At 32.6% G+C, this 12034-nt stretch overlaps 1 long non-coding RNA gene across 2 annotated transcripts in view; it reads left to right on the top strand.

The window, feature by feature from the left end:
* The window catches only part of LOC123615986 (uncharacterized), a 167320-nt gene that overhangs the window by 28321 nt on the left and 126965 nt on the right, over positions 1-12034 (top strand). For both annotated transcript variants that reach the window (XR_006723850.2, XR_012508993.1), the window contains exon 2: positions 8978-9147. This is a non-coding gene — a long non-coding RNA (uncharacterized LOC123615986). The remainder of the gene's footprint in view (positions 1-8977; positions 9148-12034) is intronic.

Here is a 12034-nt window from a genome sequence, read left to right as displayed (position 1 = left end):
CCTTTTGTCAAAGATCAGTTGATTTATGGGCATCCATTTCTGAGTTCTCTATTTTGTTCCATCAATCTGTCTGTTCTTTTGCTAATACCACACTGTCTTGATTACTGTAGCTTTTTAGTAAATCTTAAAGTTAAATACTGTCAGTCCTCCAACTTTGTTCTTCTCCTTTAATCTTGGCTTCAATATTGTCTATTCTGGGTTGTATGTGTCTTCACATTTAGCTCTTTAACAAAAAAAATCAGTTTTCCCAGAAATCCTCAAAAACTCCTGTTTAAATTTCAGTGGCAGGACTGTATCACATGGTCATTCCTTAATAGTAAGTAAGGGTTGGGAAAATATATATATCAGGTTCTTTCAGCATCCACAGAGGAAAGAATGGAAAAGGCAATAGTTTTAATGGCCCTTGGATGAGCCAACCGTGAGGGCCTGCTAAACTAGGAATAAGGTAAATTACTATAACCTGGTAATAGGAGTCTGCTATGTGAACTGAGGTGTTAGGTCAGCCTTTCCTGTATTGATAAGGACTTCTGCTACTAACTTTCCTCCAGTTCTTTGGATCCTAAATTTTATGCTCTGTTATACAGCTAGGTTTAAGCCACTGACCCTCAAAGTAGTATTTTACAAAATACAGTACCTTTAACACAGTGTATATTGTCATGATAGACGATGCCTTAAAGTCATTATTTTATATTGGATAGCAGTGTTGATGAGTAAAATGTAAATACATAAAACAACATGGATAAAATTTTATATGTGATTTTATAATCACAATGTTTACTGGGAAAGAAGTCACAAATGAGTACATACCATATGAGTCCACTTACATAAAGTTCAAAGATGGGCAAATTTAATCAATGGTACTAAAAGTCAGATATTGACTTCATTTGGGGACAGGGTAGTGACTGGAAGGGGTATAGGGGGAAATTCTGGGATATGGTAATATTCTATCTCTGCATATAAGTCCTAATTGCACAGGTGTGTTTATTTTGTGAAAATTTATTAAGCTATACACCAGTGATCTGTGTGTGTAGATACATATATATATGTACCTTCAATTACTTCAATACAATTTGCTCAAAACAAACAAAACTATAATAATAAAGTTATTTAATTTGTAATATCATGGCTTAGAATTTGCCAGTAAGTTTTGGAGATTTTAATATTCAGGTTTTTCACGGACCTGACTTTATTACCTGTGTCTAATGAAAGCTTCATTTCTCTCAGTATCAGCTGATTCACCTCAACTGATTATTCAGGGTGAATGATTTGGAATAAACAAACAAACAGACACACACACTCACGTACTCATATATGTGTGGGTGACTGTGTAAGAATTGTTAAAGCTCTGTTCTAAATATTTTTAATTCTCATAGAATATTTACATAAAGCTTGATCTAATTTAGGTTGCACAATTTAAACTCCAGCTTCAAGAAGTCTGCAGGCTTATTTTCTATGTAAATTTCTACACATGGTATTAGTATCACCCATAGAGGGAATGGCGGTTTCTGCCAAGCTGAACTAAACGCCCAGAGCATGACTTTTCAGGGAACACTGTATCTATTGTATTACTTGGTGCAAACACTGCTACTTATATTCTCACTGCAAAATAGTCTCACTGCAAAATATATTCATGACTTGCACAGAAAGGGGCTAGAGCTCACTAGCCCTTGCCAGTGTCAAAATAAATGTCCATTTTCTACCATGTTATGCAAAATAGTGATTACTTTAAATCTTAACATAAACTGTGTCTATTTATAAGTAGATGTAAATGAGCAAAGAAAAATATTTTACAGAATGTAGCAAGAGAAACAAATCTTCTAAAGACTGTATTTGATCTATAATCTGCACAGTAACTTGCATGAATTTTATCTATTTATCAAGGAAGGAAAACTTAGCCCTACATTTCCATATTTTAAGGACAGAACAATGAGAAAGAAGGAAATGCTGAAACCTGAAAAGAGTGGGTTAAAGAACCTTCTACAAAAGACAATGTAGTAGAAAATAAGTAAGTGGGATTATAATTGGTTCCTATGACCTTTCTCCACTTGCCCACTTAAGCTCATACTCTAGTCAACTGGACAGGGATTCCTTTCATCTCAGCATAGCCCCAGATATGTCCTTGACTTATGCCAAACTGCACAAAAAGAGCGACAATGCACTGGCAATTCTGGCTTCAAAAACTGGCCATGTTATGCCTGGATAGTATTTCCTAAAATGAATTACCAGTACTCTAAAAGCAGTCTCATGACTCCTGTACCAAACATTAACTCACTTCTAATCTATAAACTCAGATAGAAAGTTTGGTGGCATGAAGGAGATCTTTCTAATATTACATAAATCTATTAAATAGTCCTCAGTAGGAACATATACACAACATAAAATTATGTTCTCCACCTCTAGCAGTTGGAAAACATTACACACTACCACAGTTCAATGGTGTCCTTTTAATTGCACATGCTTAGACAAAATACCATATTATAATTGTATTTGGCATTTAGGGAAGTCAAAAACTCAAAACTGGAATATGTTAGGCTGAGAAAATTATAACTAAATATTCGATATCAGGTTGCAACTTTTGGAACAAGCACAGTAATTCAGTTTTGGAATCTCATAAAAAATTATTTACTTTACTGTGCTATTTTTCACTTTTTTTTATTAAAAGCATATCATATGGAAGAGTGTGTAGATGTATATTTTGGCTTAAAGAATTTTAATAAATCATGCACCTATGTGTCTGCTGTCAGTTCTTTCCAAGTCCCCTGTGTGCCCCTCCCCAGTTGCATCACCTTCTCACCCTCTACCCAGGGGTTTTCATCATTCTGTTTTATAATAATTATCCAATTTTATTTGAATTTTAAATAATTTTACTACTTATGAATATCTCTCTCCTATCTTTGCACTTAATGAATGTAAACTCCTACTCTGCATCTCTTGTGTCAAGCTTATTTTATTCAATTAATAAGAGGTTTGGGGGAGATCCATTGGTGTGAGTAGCTGTCCTTCATTCAGTTTCCCGCTGAACAGTGTTCCATTTTTAAGGCCATTTTCCAGTCCACTATTGATGGACATTTTGGTTTTCCTGTAATTTGTCATTAATATGCTTATACACTTAGTGCAGGAATGAAATCCCGGGGCATTACATTATGTGTACGTTCACCTTACTATGGAATGCCTGTCTGCTTCTGAAAGTGTTTGGGTCAGTTTGTACATCACAGTACCAATGTAGTTCCTGTTGTTCCACATAACATGCCAACATACGATAGTGTCAGATTTTAACTTTTTGTCCCCAAGTTTGGGTGAGACATGGTAAATCTTGTGGTTTTTAACTTGCTTTACTTTTTATTGATAATGAAGTTGAGCATCTTTTCATGTTTATTGGCTAATTTGCATTTTCTTTTTGGTATATGTTGTTTAAGGCTTTTGTCTGATTTTCTGTTGGTTGTCATTATCTTAGTGGTTCATGTAAAAAATTTATGTAATTTGGATACTAGGTTTTTGGTTGTTATAGAGAGTAAAAACTATTTTCTCTAGATTTTTGTTTGTTTTTTACTCCATGGTATCTCGATGAAGATAAGTTTTAAACTTTAATGTGGATGAATATATCACTTTTCCCTGCGAGACTTGTACATTTTATTTTGTGTTGTGTTTTAAAAAATCTTTCAAATCTTATTTAAAATACCTTTAACTCAAAATCTTTAAGATATATCCAAGAATTTTCTTCCAAAAGAATATATAGTTCAGCCTTTCATATTTAGTTCTTTAGTGCATTTGAAAATGATTTTTAATATATACAGTGAGCTAGAAATTTGATTTTCTTTTTTCTGATAGTCATCATAGCACCATTTATTGGAATATCTATTCCTTCTGCACAGAATTATGTGCTATCCTTGTAATATATCAAAAGTACTTATATGCCAGGGTCTTCTTCTGGACTTTTTATTTGGTTGTGTTTATCCCATGCACATACGATTGGTTTATCCCATGCACATACGATGTACATCCTGTCAGAATACAGTTCACATTAATATCTGCTAGTGAAATTTCAGTTTTGTCTTTTTCTTCAAGATTTTCTTGGTTAGTCTTGGCTTTTAGACTACCAAATAAAATTTTCTAAATTGCATGTCAAAAATAAAGAAACATTTAACAATACTATTGGAATTGTTTGAATTATTGATTAATTTGACGGGCGTTAACATTTTTTTGCTACATGTTATCTTATAATCCTTGAACATGGTATATATCTATATTTATTAACATCTCCTTTAAGTTGTTTCACTGAGGGTTAATAATATTGCACACAAAGATCTGGCACATATTTTCTTAGACTCATTCCTGGGTACTTCCTGTTTTCATGTCATTGTAAATGTTTTCTTTTTTTACTAAGAATTTTAGAGCAGTTTTAACTTCACAACAAAATTGAGTGGAAGATACAAGATTTTCTATATGCCCCCTGCCCCTACACAATTATACCTCCCCGATTATCAACAGTACTCACCAGAATGGTATATTTGTTAAAATTGGTGAATCTACACCGACATACCATAATTACCCAAAGTCCAGAGTTTACATTATGGTTCATTCTTTGTGCTGTACATTCTAAGAATTTGAACAAATGTATAGTGACATGTATCCATCATTATGGTATCATACAGAGTAGTTTCACTACCCTAAAAATCCTCTGTTCTCTATTCATATCTCCCCCAACCCAAACCCATGTAATCACTGATCTTTTAATTGTCTCTGTAGTTTTACCTTTTACAGAATGTTGTGTAGTTGGAATTACACAGAATATAATTTTTTCAAATTGACTCATTTCACTTAGTAATATGCACTTAAAGTTCCTCTGTACTTTTTCATGTCTTGATAGTGCATGTCTGTTTGACATTGAATAATATTCTATTGATTGGATGTATCTCAGTTTACTTAGCCATTCATCTATGGAAGGACATCTTGGTTGTTTCCAGGTTTTAGCAATTATGAATAAAGCTGCTATAAACATCTGTGTGCAGGACATAAGATTTCAACACCTTTGGGTAAATGCCAAAGAATACATTTGCTGGATCATATGATAAGAGTATGTTTAGTTTTCTAAGAAACTGCCTAACTGCATTCCAAAGTGGCTGTACCATTTTGCATTCCCACCAGCAATGGATGAGAGTTCCTATTGTTCTACCTTCTTGCCAGCATTTGTTGTTGTCAGTGTTTCAGGTAATGGCCGTTCTAACAGGTGTGTAGTGGTACCTTGTTTTAATTTTGCACTTTCCTGATGTCTTACAACGTGGAACATCTTTTCATATGCTTATTTGAATCTGTATATATTTTTTTGGCAAGGTGTCTGTTAAGATCTTTGGCTTATTTTTTAATCAGGTTACTTTCTTATTGTTTAGTTTTAAGAGTTCTTTGAATTTTTTTTACTATAATCCTTTATCAAATGCATCTTCAGATATTTTCTCTCAGTCTGTGGTTTTATCTTCTCATTCTCTTGCCATTACATTTTGCAAAGCAGAAGTTTTTAATTTTGTCTTTTTTACGTTATTAATGTTTACTGTTATAAATTCCCCTTTGGCACTGCTTTAACTGAATTCCATACAGTTTATTATGCTGTGTTTTCATTTTCATTCAGTTAAAATATTTTCTAATTTCTCTTGAGACAGTCTGAAGCATAGATTATTTTGAATCCTGAATTTTAATTTTCAAGTTATCTTTTTGTTATTTATTTGTAGTATAATTTCATTATGATCAGAGAATGTACTTTGTGTGATTTCCATTATTACATATTGATAAATGTGTGTATTATAATCCAGAATATCATCCATTTTTGGTGAATATTCCCTGTGCTCCTGGAAAGGATGTGTATTTTACTGTTCTTGAGTGGATTTCTATAAATATCATGTATATCAAGTTAGTTGATGGTGTTACTTTGTTCAATATCCTTGCTAACTTTCTTTCAACTACTTTTAGTACTGAGAAATGACTGTTCAAGTTTCCAACTATAATTTTTAATGTGCCTGTCTTTCCTTTTAGTGATGTAGGCTCTTGTTTTGTGAATTTTGAATATACTTTGTTCATATACGTTGAGAATTATTATGGCTTCTTGGTAAATTAAAAGTTTTTTCATTATGTAATGTCCATCTTTATTCCTGGCAATGTTTTTGCTCTGAAGTCTGCTTTGTGATATTATCATAGTCAGTCCAGCTTTCTTTTGATTAGTTTTTGCATAGGATATCATTTTGCAACTTACCTATAACATTATATTTTAAATGACTATTTTTAGACAGTATATACTTCATTTTTAAAGTCTATTCTGACCATCTTTGCCTTTTAATTGGTATCTTCAGATCATTTACATTTAATGTAACTATTGATATGTTTAGATTTAAAACTATCATTTTATTTTTTGTTTTCTGTTTGTTCCCCCTTGTTTTACATTATTCTGATTCCCATTTCCAGTCTCCACTGGGTTAAAGAACACGAGACAGCAAGACCAATCTATCACATTTCCCCAGATAATTACTCTTTCTGTTGCTCTTCCTTCATTCCTGAAGTCCCAACTTTTTTCCTGGAGTCAATTCCCTTCTGCCTGAAAAGCTTCCATTAGAGATTCTTTCACAGCAGATAGGTACAAATTCTCTTAGTCTTCCTTCATCTGAGATTATCTCTAACTTACCTACACTACTTAAGGATATTTTATTTAGATATAAAATTATGGGTTGACAGTTTTTTCTTTCAACATTTAAAAAATTTCATGCCATTCCTTCTTGCTTTCGATGTTTCTGATAAGAAATCCTCAATTATATAAATCATTGTTCCCCCTATAGTTGACAGGTCATTTTTCTTTGACTGCTTTCAATATTTTTCATTTATTTTGGTTTTTTAGCAGTTTGATTATGATGTATCTGGGCATGGATTTCTTTGAGTTCACCCTGTTTAAGATTTGCTTAGCTTCTTGAACCTCTAGGTTTATAGAACTTTCCCCCCCAAACTTGGAGAGTTTTCAGCCATTATTTAACTTTTTCTCAACACTACTCTATGTCTCCTATCTTTCTGGGATGCTGTTGGCATATTGCTGGGCCTTCTTATATTTTCCCACCAGTCCCTGTGATTCCATTTATCTTTCCCGATGTTATTCTCTCCATTGTTCAAATTGGATTAAACATATTGTTCAGTCTTCAAGTTCACTGACTCTTTTTTCTGTCATGTTCATTGAGCTACTGAGCTTATTTAATGAGATTGTGGTGGGGTGGGAGGGGGTGATTGTATTTTCCCATGCTAAAACTTCAGTTTGATTCTTCTTATACATCTTCTATTTCTGTACTGAAACTTTTTAACATTTATTACAAGAGTGTTCATGATTGCTTCTTGGAGCATTTGTATAATAGCTACTTTAAAATCTTTGTCAGATAATTCCAACATTTGTGTCATAATAGCATCTGTGTCTGCTGATTTTTTTTCCCATGTGAATTGAAATATTTGTGGTTCTTTTTATGCCAAGTCATTTTAGACATATTGTGAATTACTTTAAGAGACTTTAAGTCTTGTTTAAATTCTATGCAGAATGTTGGTATTTTTGTTGTGCTAGTTTCAGGCCACGTATTCTAACCTACCCACTGTGAGCTATGGTTTTGGTGTTAATTCAGGTTTTAAAACCTTTTCTATGCTCCAGGAGAGAAAAAAGACCCCCAGTGGTCAGTCTCAGACCTACTCTGTTTTGTTAGTTTAGTTCTCAAAATCTTTGGGATGATAATTAGGATCAGATCTATGCACATACAGATTAAGGGTAAGCCCTGAGTTCCTAAATGACTTAATTGGATCACTTCTTTGACCTCGTTCCTCTCCATGATCTCCCCAGTACTTTGATCTCCAGGAGCTCCATTTTTTGGCTGGGGTCTCTAGTGAAACTACTTATCCAATGTGATGTACTTCCATGATGAGCCTCATGTTCTGGCCCTACTGGAATGAAGACAGAGACATAAAAAGCAATGAGGCTTCTCCCATTCTTCTGAAGTTATAACTACAACCAAAGGAGAGGAAGTTGCCCTTCCCTCAGAGTTTTGGTTTTTGCAGTTTTCCATAGCTCTCTTTCTTTCCCTGCAAAAGAATTCCCTGGGGACTGGGGCAAGAAAATAGAACCCATGAAAGAGGGAAAAAATGAGGAATTTCTGTACTCCCTCTCAGTATGTGGAATTCCTGTTTCTGGTCTTTAAGACAGAACAGGATAGCTTATCCAAAAGCTCTCTCTTGCTCTGTGCCACAGGACCCACTTGTGAGTTTATAGCTGCAGTGCATTCAGGCAAGAGTAGTGGAGGAAAAGAAATGGTAACTGCCTATTCAGTGTTATTTTGAAGTTCTAGCATTCTCCTTCAACCTGCCTATTGTGGACAAATTTCAGAGACTTGACATAGTTGATCCATGTGTTCTGTCCTGGTTTCATAGTTTCATTCGGTGGGAAGGGGCGAGATGTGCTTCTTCCATCTGATCCAGGACCAGAACCCCATTGTGCTCTTTATAATTTCATATTCCTTGAAAAAATTTTTTCACAATTGTATTTGTTTTATACTTATCACAAACATTTTAATTTCATATCTATGCCTGGTAATTCCAATACATAAAGTCTTTTCATGTTTATTGTTTGTTGTTGCTACTACTTCTCTATTTTGACTTGTCAAGTGTTTCAATTCTCTGGAATTCTACTTGTTAGAAATTCTTTGAGAACTGGGTTAAAATAGACTCTGAGAGGACTTCTGTTAGTTTCTAGAAGTTGTCTGAGTGCATTACTAATTTGAGGTTATATGAAGTCAAATTTTTGACTTGAATTTGTTCAAATCATTTGAGTAGTATGAATTCTAACTCCAAATTGATATAAGGTTAGGCTTGTGGTTGTAATACTTTAGAGAAAGACTTTTTTTTTTTCTTTTTTCAGTGCCAAGATTCAAGATAATTCATTTGTCTTGGAACTGAGGGAAATGTCTCCTTTTAGGTGCCTCAACTTGATGAAGATGCCCAGAGATTTGTTTCCAATCCCTGATGCCCTAGAGGCTATGGAAAGGAAAGTTCAGTTTCTCCAGTTCTTCAAAAGTTACCTGTGGTGATTACTCTCAAGATTCCTGCCTTCAAGTGGATTTTGGCTTGAGTATTTCTTACTTTTCTGTAAGTACATCTCCATATTTAAAATTTTAAATTTTAATTTGGTGTTCTAGTTGTTTTCATTGAAAGAGTCTGTCTGAGAAACTAGGTCACCATAAAATTGTAAATGGAACTTTCTATGTATTGGTTTTGATGGTGATTTCTTTTCATATTTCCAGAATAATCAGTTGGTTATATTTGTGCATCTAATTTTTTTAAGTGGTAAAAAACTTTTTTACTTTTTAAAATTTTGTTTTCTTGCCTAGTTACACTCAAGGAAAACAATTTTGTCAGTATTTCTTTATTTTCACTGTTAAAAATCCTAATATACAGATGTTGTCCTAGCATCTAACTTAGAATTCTACTATATTTTAAAACTACTACAACTTATAAAACTAAGTGTAGTCTTACCATGTGATCCATCAACTCCTTGGTATTTAGCCAACAGAGCTGAAAACTTATATCTACACAAAAGCCTGTTTATAGGAGCTCATTTCACAATTGCTAAAATTTGGAAACAGACAAGATGTCCTTCAGTGAATGAATGGATAAATAAACTGTGGTACATCCAGATAATGGAATATTATTTAGCACTACAAAGGAATGAATTTTCAAGTCATAAACAGATATGAAGGAAACTTAAGTGCATATTACAAAGTGGAAGAAGCCAATATGTAAAAGCTACATACTGTATGATTCCATCTATATGAAATCTGGAAAAGGCAAACCTCTAGAGACAGTAAAAAATTTAAATAGCTACCAGCAGTTAGGAGGGAAGGAAGGATGAATAGGCAGAACACAGAGGATTTTTAAGGCAGTGAAACTACTCTGTATGCTACTGTAATGGTGGGTACATGTCTTTATGCATTTGTCCAAGCCCATAGACTATAAAACACGAAGAATGAGCTATAATATAAACTATGAACTTTGGGTGATAATGATGTGTCAATGTATGCTCATCAATTGTAACACTGTACCACTCTAGTGGGGAATGTTGGTAATGGGGGAGGCTGTGCATGTGTGGGGTGAGGGTATGTGGGAAAACTCTGTATCTTTTGCTCAATTCTTCTGTGAACCTAAAAGTGCTCTAAAAAGTAAAGTCTATTAAAAATGAAAAAAAAAATGCACATACAGACACAAATCTGTTACAACCACACTATGTCAGATACTACCCTTAACCAACTGTTGAATGAAAAAGTGTAAAATCATTTACCATATCAGTATCTTTAAACCTAATATTAGCTGTCAAGAACAAAGTTTGAAAGAAAAATATCTTATCTTATCGTATATTAATTCATTCCATCAAGAAGTATACTTTCAACATATTGGCACTCTTTTTTACTTATATTTTGTTTATATTACTCATTAAAAATCTTCTAATTTTGATAACTTAAAGGCATTAAAGTGTAGGGATACCTGAAAATTTAGAAGCATAAGCTAATGTATAAAACATGATTTGCACTGATTGAACATGTATGTAATAACAAACTAAAATATAAAGAAACAATTTCTATGAATAACATTTCTCAACTTATATATGTGTATTGTATATATTATATTATATATAATAATACACATATATAGTATAGATTATATAATATTATATATAATACACATATATCAATATATACCTCATAAATATATACAACTTGATACAAATTATTCAATTAAAATTATAACTAAATGCAAATATTATAGCCTAACATACTATAAATACAACAATATATTAACATTTAACAATCAGTATATACAGAAGTTAAATGATATTGAAAGCTAATTAATTAATTGAAAACTTAGTTTGATGGGAGGACACACAAATTGTGGTGAAAGGACACAAATTGTGGTGAAAGGACACACTTTAGTTTATGTTATCATAAAAGTTATGCCATATTAACAATTGCAAATTCTGAATTATGATTATTAGAATATTGATTATCTAGTAAGGTTATTAATGGCAATTATTTGCAACATATTATTGCCTTTTCTTACTATATAATTATAATACCATCAAGCTTATTTTTTAACTACTTTAAGCTAAAAATGGAAATTTGTGAGTAAGCTAATAAAATATTCATAAACCATAGAGATCTAACATTTTAAGCATATATAATAAAAAAAAGGTAGCAAAACCTCAGAGTTGAGGGATTTAGTAATGTTTGTCATTTTTTGACCTTACTATGAAAAGTGACTTTAAACTCACAAGGGGTTTTAGTCAAAAGCTGTATAGAGTTTGACCTCATGAGTGTTTAAAGCATTCCTTTATTTAACTATACCACTTATTAAAAAAATAGAACATATATTAAAGAAAAAAGAAATGACTTATGTTTCAGTTAGTGACTGTGTGTTCACAGTCTTTGCCAGGAAAAAAAAATGCTTGTGAAAGATTGAGGAGAATGTAGGGAAAGTGATAAACTTTTCCATAGCGCCGTCAGAGTTAGTTTATATATAATTGCCTAGTCACTTTCTAAATTTCTTCTTTGCTTATAAAGAATCAAATTTCACCTAGGATAATATGTCCCCAGTAATATGCTTAATTTTTATCATAAAAATCAGAAAGTAGAGTTCATATACTTGAACTTAATTTAAATTCAAGTTTAATAGAACGTATACCTATGAAGCATGATATATCTGCTTTGAGAGTACAGAACATCATACCAGACATTTGAGAGATTTTTTTTCCTTTATGGAAAAAGTGTTATTCATTTGCAGTATGTTTCTCCATTTTCAATAATTTGATCTCTAAAAAATGTCTTGTGGACCAGTTGAAGCACAAATTGAACCAAGGCTGCATGTAATAGGTTTTTGATCTTTTGATTTTTCAAACAATGAAAAGAGAAAATGAGTTTGATAATCCTTGTAAGAATGTCTCCCTTGTCATGGAGAAACACCTTAGTAGTAAATTAATCCTATC

Source organism: Camelus bactrianus, chromosome 1, assembly GCF_048773025.1.
Source record: "Camelus bactrianus isolate YW-2024 breed Bactrian camel chromosome 1, ASM4877302v1, whole genome shotgun sequence".
Classification (NCBI taxonomy): Eukaryota; Metazoa; Chordata; class Mammalia; order Artiodactyla; family Camelidae; genus Camelus; species Camelus bactrianus.
The sequence above is the reverse complement of the archived record's forward strand: the minus strand, read 5'-3'. Positions and strand labels throughout refer to the sequence as shown.